Genomic DNA, 13183 nt, shown 5'->3' with positions numbered 1-13183 from the left:
AATACCGAGAATATAATAGTTCTAGGTATAAAGTGTAGAGTAATATTGTCTTTGGTTTATTTAGTAGAGAAATTAATACGATTTTCACTGGGTTTTCACATAAAATCAAAATCCGACTTTCGATATTACTTTCGGTACGAGTCGACTCTTTGATTTCGATCGCACCTGGCTCACCTAAAAGGGGTATGATAGTTATAAAACTACCCATAGCCTAATCGGTTTCGACGAGGCGTCGGTCGTGCCGGAGGGCTAAATCGCTTGGTGGTACGGCTTCGCCAGTAGTATAGCAACTAGTCACGGCTGCCACATCAGAACCAAAACAATTGAGAAATTATATAACTTTGGCTAGAGAAGCAATACTGGGCGATTGATATAATTCATGTACTTAGTAATGATTCTTCTATTCAAATTCTGTCTGCTGTGGATGCTCGAAGACTTCGGTCAGACTGCTAGAGAAAAGCATTGGAAGAAAGAGACCCCGAGGACGTAATCCGAGACATACCTTTGGTCCAACCATGTAGGTACCTAAGAAAAGCGGTCGACAACTCTTCTGCTATTAAAACAGGTTCCGATAGAGCAAAATGTCGCAAGATCATGAAAGAAGTGATATCTCGAGAGAGGCTCGATCCTCAAAGCTGAGGAACCATAGAATACAAGATAATCTCATAACATAGAAGAACCATGCTTACCTATGCCTATTTGATTAAGTACGAACTTTTAGTTTTTATCAAGCACCTCCGCAAATATTTCCACTATTTCTCCAGCTATTTGTTTTATGCGGTTTAATTTAAGAGTATGACAGACGATAGATCATCTGCCAAAAGCAATTCTACGAGCCGCGGAAATTACCGCGAGACATTTAATTTTCTACGTGAAAGGATAAGGCAAATGGAATTTCCCCTTTTTTGAAGCTTGTCTCAAAACTCTACTTAATTTACCGTAAAGTGACGTTTCAAATGAAATAAAAATTCAATTTACTGAATTTTCATTCCTCTTGACCGCTATTCAACCTACTTACTTAATGGTATTTTATAAGTTTGTATAAGTGGTTGTCCGATGAGGTTTCTGAGATTTGCTAACGGTTTTAAACAAAGCATAGACTAAGTCACCTTTTTAGGGAACGTTTAGTGACTGAAATATTTTAGACTCACATACAGCTTTACTAGGATCATAATATACGATGAGATTATACGAGTATGTAGCACACCGGGTGCACAGTGGGCTGCCTTTTCACCGGATTTGTGCAAGATGGCTAAACGTTGCGAGAAAACGAATCTTAATTACAAAAGTGATTTTTATTACCAAGAGTTTAGACAAGCGAGTGAAACCTCTCGTTACTCACGTTTTCGATTTTACTCCTCATTACTTACCGTTTTTTCCAAAGGCTCTAATTCAAGTTTTCAAATTCTAATGAGACATGAAATCTGTAATTTAGTTTAGATGGTCAAACGGATGTGACATGGTCAGTATTCGCACAAAAATCGCTGCAAATCAAGTTGTAAGCAAAAAGTTGCAACCTGCACTTTTTTTCGGAATAACTCATCTTGTACCGACGTAGTAAATTTAGTTGGTGGAACTTTTTACCATTTGTTTGACATTGGTAGGTAACTTCATACATAGTATAGTAGAGAGCTAGAGAGAAGAGCTACACAAGTAAGTGGTTGTTATACTAAAAAGTACCTATATAGCTCTACTCTCTATCTGAGTCACATTTTTAGGGTACCGTACCTCAAAAGGAAAAACGGAACCCCTAAGGATCACTTTGTTGTCTGTCTGTCTATTTGTCTGTTTTTCGGTCTGTCTGTCTGTCTGTCTGTCTGTCTGTCCGTCCGTAGTGTCTATCAAGAAACCTTTAGGGTACTTCCCGTTGACCTAGAATCATGAAATTTGGCAGGTATGTAGGTCTTATAGCACAAGTAAAGGAATAAAACCGAAAACTGTGAATTTGTGATTTACATCTTTAAAAAAAAATGTGTTTTAATTTTCAAAGTAAAATAACTATACCCAGTGGGGTATCATATAAAAGGGCTTTACCTGTTCTAAAATAGATTTTTATTTATTTTTATGCATAATAGTTTTTGATTTATCGTGCAAAATGTCGGAAAAACCCGCAGTGCGCGAGTTCGACTCGCACTTAGCCTTTTATAAAATGAGGCCTCAAAATATAGATAATTTAACCAACTTAGGAAAGCTAAGCTGTTAAGAAGTGACACATTCGCACATATCATGTGAAAAGGCAGCCTAATATGGGTGATGGTGTGTATGACAGTTGAGGGCAGCCGTGGCTAACCGCAATCATATCGCGCGTCCCGTTGCGTGCACATCATTGCATAATGCTGCCAAGTAGCTGTTAATATATCCTTACTCAGAATACATCTAAACAGCCAATTTATGACACAATGTGTAGGTACATATTAGATTCTTTTCGGTAGGAAAAGCGTTCGGTAAAAAAGTTCGGAAAGAACCAGTGGTACATGCAAATGGGTGATTCAAAAGTAGGTACTTGTAAAAGTTTAATTGAATAAAAGCTTTTTATTTGTTTATTAGTTTTACGTCTTGCAAAAGATTTTTCAATTGTTCTACTGAACTGATTTTTATGAAACATATCACACATTTTCATCCCCATGATTACAACATCAAATGTGAATTACCTACAAGTTCGAATTTCTTAATCCTGATGCCCACTTTAATCACTAAGTAAAAAGAAATCTTCCTATTCTGTATAATCTATTGTGAGATTTTGTAATTGAACTTTGGTTAAACTCCTCCATTTTGATGCTGCAGAAATACTTCTGTCTCCTAAAACCGTGAGGACGGAAATCTATCGATTATTATGATTTGATTAAAGACAAAATAAAACGGCTTACTTAATTTAAAAGTCCTTATATTATGTTAATTAACTAGGTACTTAGCACTTAAATAAAGTTCTAATTATGCACCTATTGAATAAGTAAAATTTAATTAATGGGATTGCAAACTATCTTTGAAGTTAGCTGTAAGCTGGTCAGCTGGAAACATCTAGAACGCTATCCAATTAACGATCCCAAGTGTTTGCTAACAAGCAACTCATTATTTAACTAAGCAATTTCATTACATAAGCATGAATTTACATAGGGAATAATAAAATAATGGGAATATTTCATGCAGCTAACATTTTTTATGTTAGAACTTGTATGAAATATTCTTTTATTGTTGTACTTAATGCTACCAACGTAAATAGGAAGAAAAAATTGGTTACTCATTAACAGCATCATCAAACCCACGGGACTTCTCTCAGTATGAGAAGGGTTTGCCAATAGTCCACCATGCTGACCAAGTTTTTTAGGGATTAGCAGATTTCACACACCTTTGAGAACATTATGGAGAACTAGCCGGTGCCCGCGACTTCGCCCGCGTGGATTTAGGTTTTTCGAAATCCCGTGGGAACTCTTTGATTTTCCGGGATAAAAAGTAGCCTATGTGCTAATCCAGGATATCGAAACTCGGACTCCCCGGACAGGAGGCCGACGTCTTATTAACTAAGGCTATCACCGCGCCGGCTATAATTTGGTTACTCAACTACCAATATTAATTAAGAAAAAAAATCGAAAGCATACAATCGATGCCTAAATAATAAATTATTTTAATACGTAAATAGGTATAAATAAGGTAAATCTCAAACAATGGAGTATTTTACTGACAATCATTTCGCAATGCGTTCCTTTAGGGGTGGCTCTTTCAAAATCAATGGTTCCTTTACTTTATCAGTACTACAGGTTGACATCAAATTGGCGGGTATCCAGGTTTAGCCCATTCGGCTTGACTCGATGTCTGCCTGTATAATTTTCAGGCTAAATTTTTTTTAGGGTGATTGAAACCGAAAGGGTAGTGAACACAGCCTTTATAACTCAAAAGATTACATTAATTTATTTGCACAGAATTAAATTTTGCAGGTCTTTTTTTGAGTTGCAGTCCTTCTACTTAAACTCTTAACACTGACTGACTGATAGACACCATATAGTTTAAACTGGTAGTTCTAAAAACATACAAAAATACTCTTTATAAAACGTGGGTTAGCATCATTGAAAGGATTTTCAAAATTTCTTGGACCGGTCGATTCACATTGGCATCTAAGCGCATACCAAATAGCTATCAAACACAGCACGCAAAGCACTTTCTTCTGAGAAATCTAATTCACATGAATGCGATTGGTTTCTTATAAGATCAGTGTACTATGACTTACTAACTTATAAAGTTTTAAAATTTTGCTTCGATTCGTTGCTAAAGTGAACCGAAGGTTAGATAGGGGATGATGGAAAATCCCATTGGGCACTAGTTACCAAATCAATGTTAAGATACGACTATATTCCAGGAGTACAGATCTAATCTGCATTGTAGCTAAGCTTCTCGGTTAAGTTTAACCCGTATTTCAAAAGTAAAACGACGGAAAACGAGGTAGACAGAAAAGATCTCCGGGTAAAATGCAATTTGGAACGCACCCAAAGAACCACTTTATATATTTTGGAGGCTAATTTTAGGATTTTGCTTTTGCTTAAAATTTTCATAAGCTATAATGGTACTTAAACGATACACCAATTGTTTATTATATTATTTCATTCAGCTTTTAGGGTTCCATATTGTAGAGAAAATAAGCAACTTTTATAGGTTTACATCGCTGTCTGTCTGTCTGTCAAGACCCTTGACCTAGAATCATAAAATTTAGCATGTAGCAAACTGCCTCTATTACATATTAATGTAGCTTTGTACCCATGGAAGTAATCACGCCATATGAGCCATTCTTTGCCGAGAATTTTTGTTGGTTTTTTGACGCGTTCAAAGGAGCATCTGCCCGAAAACGTGCATTTAAAAAAGATGGTTGACGAACGAGGAGACGTCTTTATTTGAACAGCTCTACTTTGCCTCAAATCAAGCTACTTACCCAAGACTTCTCAAACATGCACGAAGCTTTAAAGATACTGCCTCAAACTGAGGCACGCCATATCATTTGGCATATTACTTCGTCTGTCTTTTGTTATGCTCAAAGGAGTCTCAGTCCGGACCACTAAGCGAAGCTGATTCCTAGTTCGATGGTCCGAACCATACATTAAGGTAATAGAGATGGTCGGAAGACGATCTGACGTTTCCATTTGACGAAATCGAGGCTATTCAAACAGATACCTTTGTTTTTCATTAATTTTCTTGGGATTAACTTTCTTGATATTTGTTTTCCAGCATTTAGGAGGGTCTTACAGTAAGTTCGTGTCCTATATTTAGGCATACAAATTTCATTAAGACGAATTGTCTTATTTTTGTATGCCAAAAACGTGATACGATTGGACAAAGTAACATGAACTTAGATATATAACGTTTACTCCAAACATATCTATAGCCTGTTAAGTGCATTTTGCATAGGCACAGGCTGCTCTACATGTCTACGTGTTCTGACTTGGACATGGTCTTGGGGTTACACGAGATTGATACAAATCTACTAGACGCATAAACATTGAACATGTACGTAGGTATGATTTCTAAATTAATACTGCAGGTTTTTTAAACTGAATGAACTTTTGAAAATGTCTTTGTGGTACCTATTAGTCAAATAAACCTAGCACTAGTTCGTAATGATCTTGCCACCGAAAGGAATCAGCATAAAAATCGGCGGATTCTCTTTTTAAAATTTTACAATAGTGAAGTTGATAAGACTTTTTTCAATAGCTATGAGTAAATAGTAAAAACGTCTCTCTCTTTTAAATAAGACAGACAATTATATATTATGTTAGAATAGCTGCTCCTTTTATTTTGGATTTATTCTATTACCCATATTACCACAAAATGAAGAATATAATAGAGACTAATATGTCCCTAAAAGGTACCACAACACCTAAGAGGGTAAGTCATTATAATGATTATTGCTGTACATTCTGTTCTTATTGAGTTAAAGTAGATGGAGGAACAAACCAGACGTTAATAAACGTCCACTGTGGACGTTGACTTGATCTGTGAAAACTCTTTGATTTTCTGGGATAAATTCTAGCCCAAAGTATATAAAGCTGGAAGAAATCTCTGTTTAGAGATAAGCATTTCCTTTGTACATAGCTTAATTTATCTTAACTTTGTAACTACAATTTTGGTACATGAAAATAAATAAAATAAATATATATTATAACACTCTCCAGGTCTTTAATTTACACACATAATATACACATTTCGCATTTAAAATATGGGCAGTGGTTAGCAAGAAAAGTTGTGTCAAATCAAGACTAAGTTCGAGAGATATTACTTATTAACTGCTTATTAATAAAAACGAGGCAAAGGAAATCCTGCATTACCCACAATACAATAAAGTATTGTAAAATTTGTTTTTAGGTAATAAATTTTTTTTATTTATTTTTTTTCATTCAGACATTTTGAGGGACATCACTGACTCTAATATTACGATAACTCTCTTTTGTTGTGGGAGTAATATCCGGACAAACATTTGCTGACCAAACATTTCCATTTCATTATATTAATATTAAGGTCGTCGTCGTCCTTGTCTGCCGATAAACGCCCACAACTGAAAGGACATAGGTCTCTAACAGAATCTTTCACACGCCACAGTCTTGCGCCGCTTCAATCCAGCTGCCTGCTACTCGTTTGACGTCGTCTATCCGCCTAGTGAGAGAGTCAGCCAGCGCTGCGCTTTCCGGTATGAGGTTGCCAGTCCAATACCACAAGACCGCAAGTTTGATATAGATAAATAAATAAAAATAGATCAATAAATACATGTAGATAATCTCTTAAAGTTAATAGATATATATAAAGTTAGATAAATAAATAAATAAATAAAGCCCTTATTGCTGAATGTACATGACAATAATTAACTTAAATATCGCACTTTGGTCTCTTTGCGATCAGCACGCCTTCTGACGCATAGGCCTCCTCCAGGTTTTTCCAAATGAGTGTTTTGTGCTTCTCTTGTTCATAGTCACCCAGCTGTCTTCTTTATGTCGTTAACCCAACGCTTTCTTTGTCTTCCCTTTTTCCGCTTCGAGCCAGCCTTAACTTTCCATACTGTCATAGCTTGGGTCCATTTCTTTGACTTCTCTTGAAGCATGTGTCCAGTCCAGTCCATCTCTATTTAAATGTCTTTGTTTGGATATAAAGTTAGTCAAATAATATAATCTTTCATTATTTTTATGTAAAACTAGTACCCAGTGACCCAGTTTGTTAAACCCGTAAATGGTCCTCATTTGATTTACAAGTAGGTATGTAGGTATTTAGTTGTGGGCACAGTATTTACGCACAAGCAACGAAGCGAGAAGCCTGAAGGTACTTACTTGTCTACTGAAACTGAATTGTTGTGCATTGGCCACATGACCCACACGTTTAAACACTGGCTATAACGATAGTATTTGCCTAAGTTTATAAGCTTATCGCCTATTTGATTGATGGTTATGAGGACGAGGTACCTACTAAATTGGGAATCAACGGGAACTAACCAACGGAAGCGAAGAGAAGGAACTGAGAACAGAAGAGCAGGAGACATGAGGAGATACTCTGACTACTAAAAGCATATTTTGACACTTCCATTAAAAATTGAACCTTTGCAGATTGCTTTAAGAAACAAAGCTAATAAAATTAGAATGTCGGTGATGCGAACTTTAAATCTTTACCTATCCCAAAATCACTCAACGCGCTTGAAAAAATAATAAAATTAAAATAAATACGTTTCGTGATTGACATTATAATAACGGTGAAAACTTAACATCCACTTAGGCAAATTAATTAACTCGAAATTTTAATGCAATTGCTGTTTGCTTCAGCCTATGGTTAATTAATTGGCTTGTCATTCAACGAGTCCTGAAATTGAAGTGGACTGTATAAGTAGTAATATTTTAAAAATTGAAATTCAGGTTTTTCAATGGTGTCTCTCTATCTATGACCAAATATCTATTTGTAATTTCACGACAGGTCAACATGGCAATTTTCTAGTGAGGTGACATCACATACCGGGTAATCGATATCGATATTTTTTTTGACACGCAACAAAATGAGAGTAAAATCATTACCACCTATTTATTTTAGCAATATTTTAGTCATCAAAATTAAAATCAAATGAACTTAAACTAGCATCAGTACAACAGTATTTGAATTGTGAAAGTCATTTGAATTGTTTATTTGCTCCTACTTGTTTGATGGCTAAGTAACTAGATTGATGATGCACTGAACAACGTAGCTTTAGGTGCGGTGAACTTTAAACATTAATATGTCTTGGGTGTGTGGCAGGGGATTGTCACGATATGACGTCATATCTAGTACTATTCCGAAGAAAATATGAAAAAAAAAATATAGACTTTATACTTTGAGGAAAAATTTTAAACGTCTTTGAGGTACCTGTTATCTGCCAAAGCTACCATGAACCAAACTTCACAGTCGCGGATCGTTCCTCCCTGTGTTGGGGAGGATGCGTATAGAAACTTTCAGTTTTTAGGGTTCCGTACCTCAAAAGGAAAAACGGAACCCTTATAGGATAACTTTGTTGTCTGTCTGTCTGTCTGTTTATAAAATAACGAAGGTCTGGCCCTGTAAAGTGGGCATTGTTCTCAAGAGCAAAAATGTAAATTAAAAATTTATAGTACCCGCGACAAGTGAAGATTACAGTAACTAGAAAAGAGCTGATAACTTTAAAACGGTTGAACTGATTTTCTTGGATTATAGCTAAGAACACTCTCGATCAAACCACCTTTCAAACAAAAAAAACTTAACTAAAATTCAACAGACAATTAATTATCTCATTTATTTAAAATAAAAAAAATTGTAGGTATTTACATGAACAATTTAGAAAACGTAAATGCTTGGACTTCTTTAATAGGTATCTTATATATCGTTATTTTAAGACAAAGAAGAAAATTTTCTTTAGTGGTGACGTAATATTATGTACATATAACATTATAGCATAAAAATATCGCGTCCGCGTCTGTACATAATGGTCTCAGTTTTACTCTATTTGCTCAGTTCAGCGAGTTATGATGCACTGCGGAAGCTGCATTTGCATAAAAGCGTCCATTATCCACAGCTTCAGCCAAATAAAAAATCAATAGCTTCCCCAGCTTGTGTATAGGCACTACGGTCCGCTGCCGTCATCGTTATCGCTTTAACGTCTGTGTAAAATCTTTACACATTATAATATATTATAATAATATTATACTAGGCGTTAAAGCGTTAAACTATTAATATGTTTTAAAGACCAGGCATATTAAAAAAAAACCACCTTATCCCCTCCATCTAAGTGTAAAGCTTGTTCTCGTCATCATGACCATCGCAACTCATCGCAGACCCACAACTAGGCAAGAGTCTCCTCTCAGAATAATAAGGACCTATTCCACCACGCTGGCCAAGGGGAAATTGACTGATTTCACATACCCTTGAGAGCATTCATTCATTCTTTCATTCATTCATTAATTATGGAGAACTCTTAGGCATGCAGCTTTCCTCGTGTTTTCCTTCATATTTAATTGCTAAGTTGAAGAGTAAGAAATTACACCCCGGAGTATCACTCCCCGGATGCCCCAAATAGGTGGCCGAAGTCTTTACCACTAGGATAAAGCCACTTCAGCTATCAAAATTGTCCTAGAAGGTACAAAATTAAATAATTATACGAATAGTACCTAATAATATCCTACCGATTGCAGTCTCATTAACAGGCAATTTTGCAAAATAAATAAGTTATACTGATGGTAGTATTTAAAACAATCAAGAAAATACTACGCAATAAAGAATCTAAGCACAAAAAATATGTATAAATAACGACTTTTGAAAGTATCTATATTCTATATCTATCTTCTGCCATAGAAGAAAAATCCTTATTTATATAAACCACAAAAAATGTTTCTACCTAGTATGTCCGTTATAGACATTGAAACCATCCGACCGATGTGCCCCAAACTAGTTTCATCAGAAAGGCAATAATGTGAAGATGGTTTAAGACTAGTAAAACAACGCATTAGGCACATTTATTTTTAAGCGTAGTAGCACACGCAGGGTATTCGCTTGTATTTAGATATAACAATAATTCCTTTTGAGTAATTTGTCAAAAATCTAAACACAAACTAACAGATTTGAATCAATTTTAGACAAATGACCCATTAATGTTAAATTCTACATATCAAGTGGACATTCAGCGAATGCAAACATCATGAATGCCGCGCGCGAAATGATTCCTGTGATCCGACTGACGTTAATTTATGATGCGATTCGCACGCAGCGTGCTGAAATTTCATTAAATGACAATAACGGCAGCTTTAATCATAATAAGTTATGTGAAAAACCTTTTTTGGCGTGAAAGCTTTTTAGGTAATGTACTCACCTACTAAAAAGACTGAGACACACAAACAAAAAAGGCATTTGGTCCAAACACGACTATACGGCTAATTTCCATTAGGGAGTTTTACTGCCTTCATAATGAAGTCATTGTATATTTTTAAAGTTCTCGTGAAAACAAAGCATTGAGTCGAATGCCCCATCATATGCCATCAAAGAGTTCCAAAGTTCACTTCCCACATCAATCATCAGAATAGCTCCATGGCATCATCATCTATTGTCATCATTACACACACTGTTACACTCTTGTAATTGTGACAGGACCGAAGATTTCCACCAGACCGGATTCGGTATCGTAATCTTCGGTCGGAAGAATTTAGAAACTATAAAATCACGAATTGCCCTGCAGGGAATCGAACTTGAAACCACCTACTTATAAGACACAGCGTTCGCCACTGTGCCATGAAGCTTGTCAGGGTAATTAAATTTGTATTTAGAATTATTATTAAACATATAATATAGGAACTAAACAGATAGAATAGAGGCTTATGAGCCGCTATGGTAAGGATGCTGGGTTTGTAGTCGATAAAGACCGTATACTTACGAAAGGTTGGCTTTTATCACGATTTATAGCTGATTTTATATCTGACAAGCTAACCTTGTAACAGTATATTTATCCATAGATATGACAAAATACGAGCACGCAACAATACGTAGGGGTGTGTACGGCAGCCTCAGGCATTCGCTTACCGCAAACACGTCGTCCTGAGCGTTGTGTACACGTCGCTACTTTAACGTAGCCTCATAGAGCTCCGTAGAGCCCCGTAGATGCATAATGTGTCTTGATCTTTATTGCTTAAATCTATAAATATATAAAGAACTAGCGCTTTCCCCGACTTCATCTGCGTTATCATCATCATCGTCATCTTAAAAAACCAGCCAAGTGCGACTCAGACTCGCGCACTGAGGGTTCCGTACTCGAGTATTTTTCCCAACATTTTGTACGATAAATCAAAAACAAATAAAAATCAATAAAAAACAAAACAAATCAATATACATAAAAATAAATAAAAATCTGTTTTAGAATTTACAGCTAAAGCCCTTGGTATAGTTATCTTACTTTGACAATTGAAACACATTTTAATTTTTTTTTAAATGATGTAACCACAAATTCGCGGTTTCCAGATTTATTCCTGTACTTGTACTATAAGACCTACGTACCTGCTAAATTTCATGATTCTAGGTCAACGGGAAGTAGCCTATAGGTTTTCTTGACAGACACGACGGACGGACGGACAGACAGACAGATAGACAGACAGACAACAAAGTGATCCTATAAGGGTTCCGTTTTTCCTTTTGAGGTACGGAACCTTTCAACTTGATACCTAATAATCAAAAAACAAAAAATAAGCCAACCATCAAGTACCTTCAAGTACTTACAAGTCAAGAGTGGATAGGCATCTTCAATAAATTAACATATACCTAATCACCAATAAATTAAAAAAAAAGCAAATACACATACCCGACGAACTTTATTGGATAAAACGTGAGTGCTATTAGGAAATAGGAAAACGGAGTGAAATGTAATCGCATTCAATAAAAACTAAAATAGGACTGCCACAGTGATACATTGGAAGGGACCACATATCGTACACGTCAGTGAAAATTGTTACAAAGATGAGGGTCATGATAGCAAGGAGCGTAACAAATGTCCGATATCTCACCTCAGCCATCCGCGATTGACGTATCCTCTAAAATTATCTTTAACCCCCGACCCAAAAAGAGGGGTGTTATAACTTTGACGTGTGTATCTGTCTGTGGCATCGTAGCTCCTAAACTAATGAACTGATTTTAATTTAGTTTTTTTTTTTGTTTGAAAAGTGGCTTGATCGAGAGTGTTCTTAGCTATAATTCAAGAAAATCGGTTCAGCCGTTTGAAAGTTATCAGCTCTTTTCTATTTACTGTCCCCTTCACTTTTCGGGGGTGTTATAAATTTTTAATTTACACTTGTTGTTTTATCATTTGAGCCCGTTGATTATATTTCATTGAGAACCACTTTGCACTGTCAAGGTGCATCGTGAATTAATATTAATTTAATTAAATAAATAATGTAACAACTATCTATATCTTTAACTTTTAAAAAAAATATTCTGGAAAATAGAAGAGTTCCCACAGGATATTTTAAAATAAAATAGCGAGCAAACGAGCAGGCGGGTCACCTGATGTTAAGTGATTACCGCCGCCCATGAACATTTGCAGCACCTTGGTTGGTCCGCCCGCCTCACGTTGTAATCTAGTGAAAAAACCTAAATCCAGGCGGATGAAATCGCCGGTAACTAACTACTCATTCTAGAAACAGAAACGCTTTCAATAGTTAGTTGCTTTGAGTTCGACTTAATGGGGTTGAAGTTAAAACAAACTTATCATTCTTGTTCTCAAGTACCTAGCTATCTACAGCTAATAGCCTGCAGATAGGAAATCTACTGTGAGATTGACAGGAAGCGTGAATGATGGCTGACCTCAGCGATGTCATCCGAACAGCGGGCAATGTAAACATGAACCTGTCGCGTGCGAAATGATTCGCGTGATTACACTGACAATGATTTATGGAGTGCTTTGTCGCTATCATCTACCTATCTATGCACATAGATAGAAAATTTCGTTCAATATTTTTGATACTTACTTTATTTTTCTAGTCATATCTATACTTGTATACGAGTACGGAGTAAGTCTTGGATATTTGCTAGTTTTATAAACTTGTTGAAAACTATGATGCAAGTTTTGAAGTTTTAGCGAAGCTGTTGCCAAAGTAGTCATTTATAACGCTGGAGAATTTTCTAAAACTTGAGTCAGGAGTTTAGATCAGTGGTTATCGATTCATCAAAGGTAAGCAGGATAGTT

General features: G+C 35.9%; 1 long non-coding RNA gene across 1 annotated transcript; it reads right to left on the bottom strand.

Annotated features, from left to right (window-relative positions):
* Positions 1–1683: 1683 nt before the first annotated feature.
* Positions 1684–8437, bottom strand: LOC123865974. Its single transcript, XR_006796095.1, has 3 exons — positions 8356–8437; positions 4219–4225; positions 1684–1695 (listed from the first exon to the last, which is right to left on the bottom strand). It is a non-coding gene; the product is annotated as an uncharacterized LOC123865974 (long non-coding RNA).
* Positions 8438–13183: the final 4746 nt, after the last annotated feature.

This window comes from Maniola jurtina, chromosome 6, assembly GCF_905333055.1.
Source record: "Maniola jurtina chromosome 6, ilManJurt1.1, whole genome shotgun sequence".
NCBI lineage: Eukaryota > Metazoa > Arthropoda > Insecta > Lepidoptera > Nymphalidae > Maniola > Maniola jurtina.
This window is presented reverse-complemented; position numbering and strand designations above follow the sequence as displayed.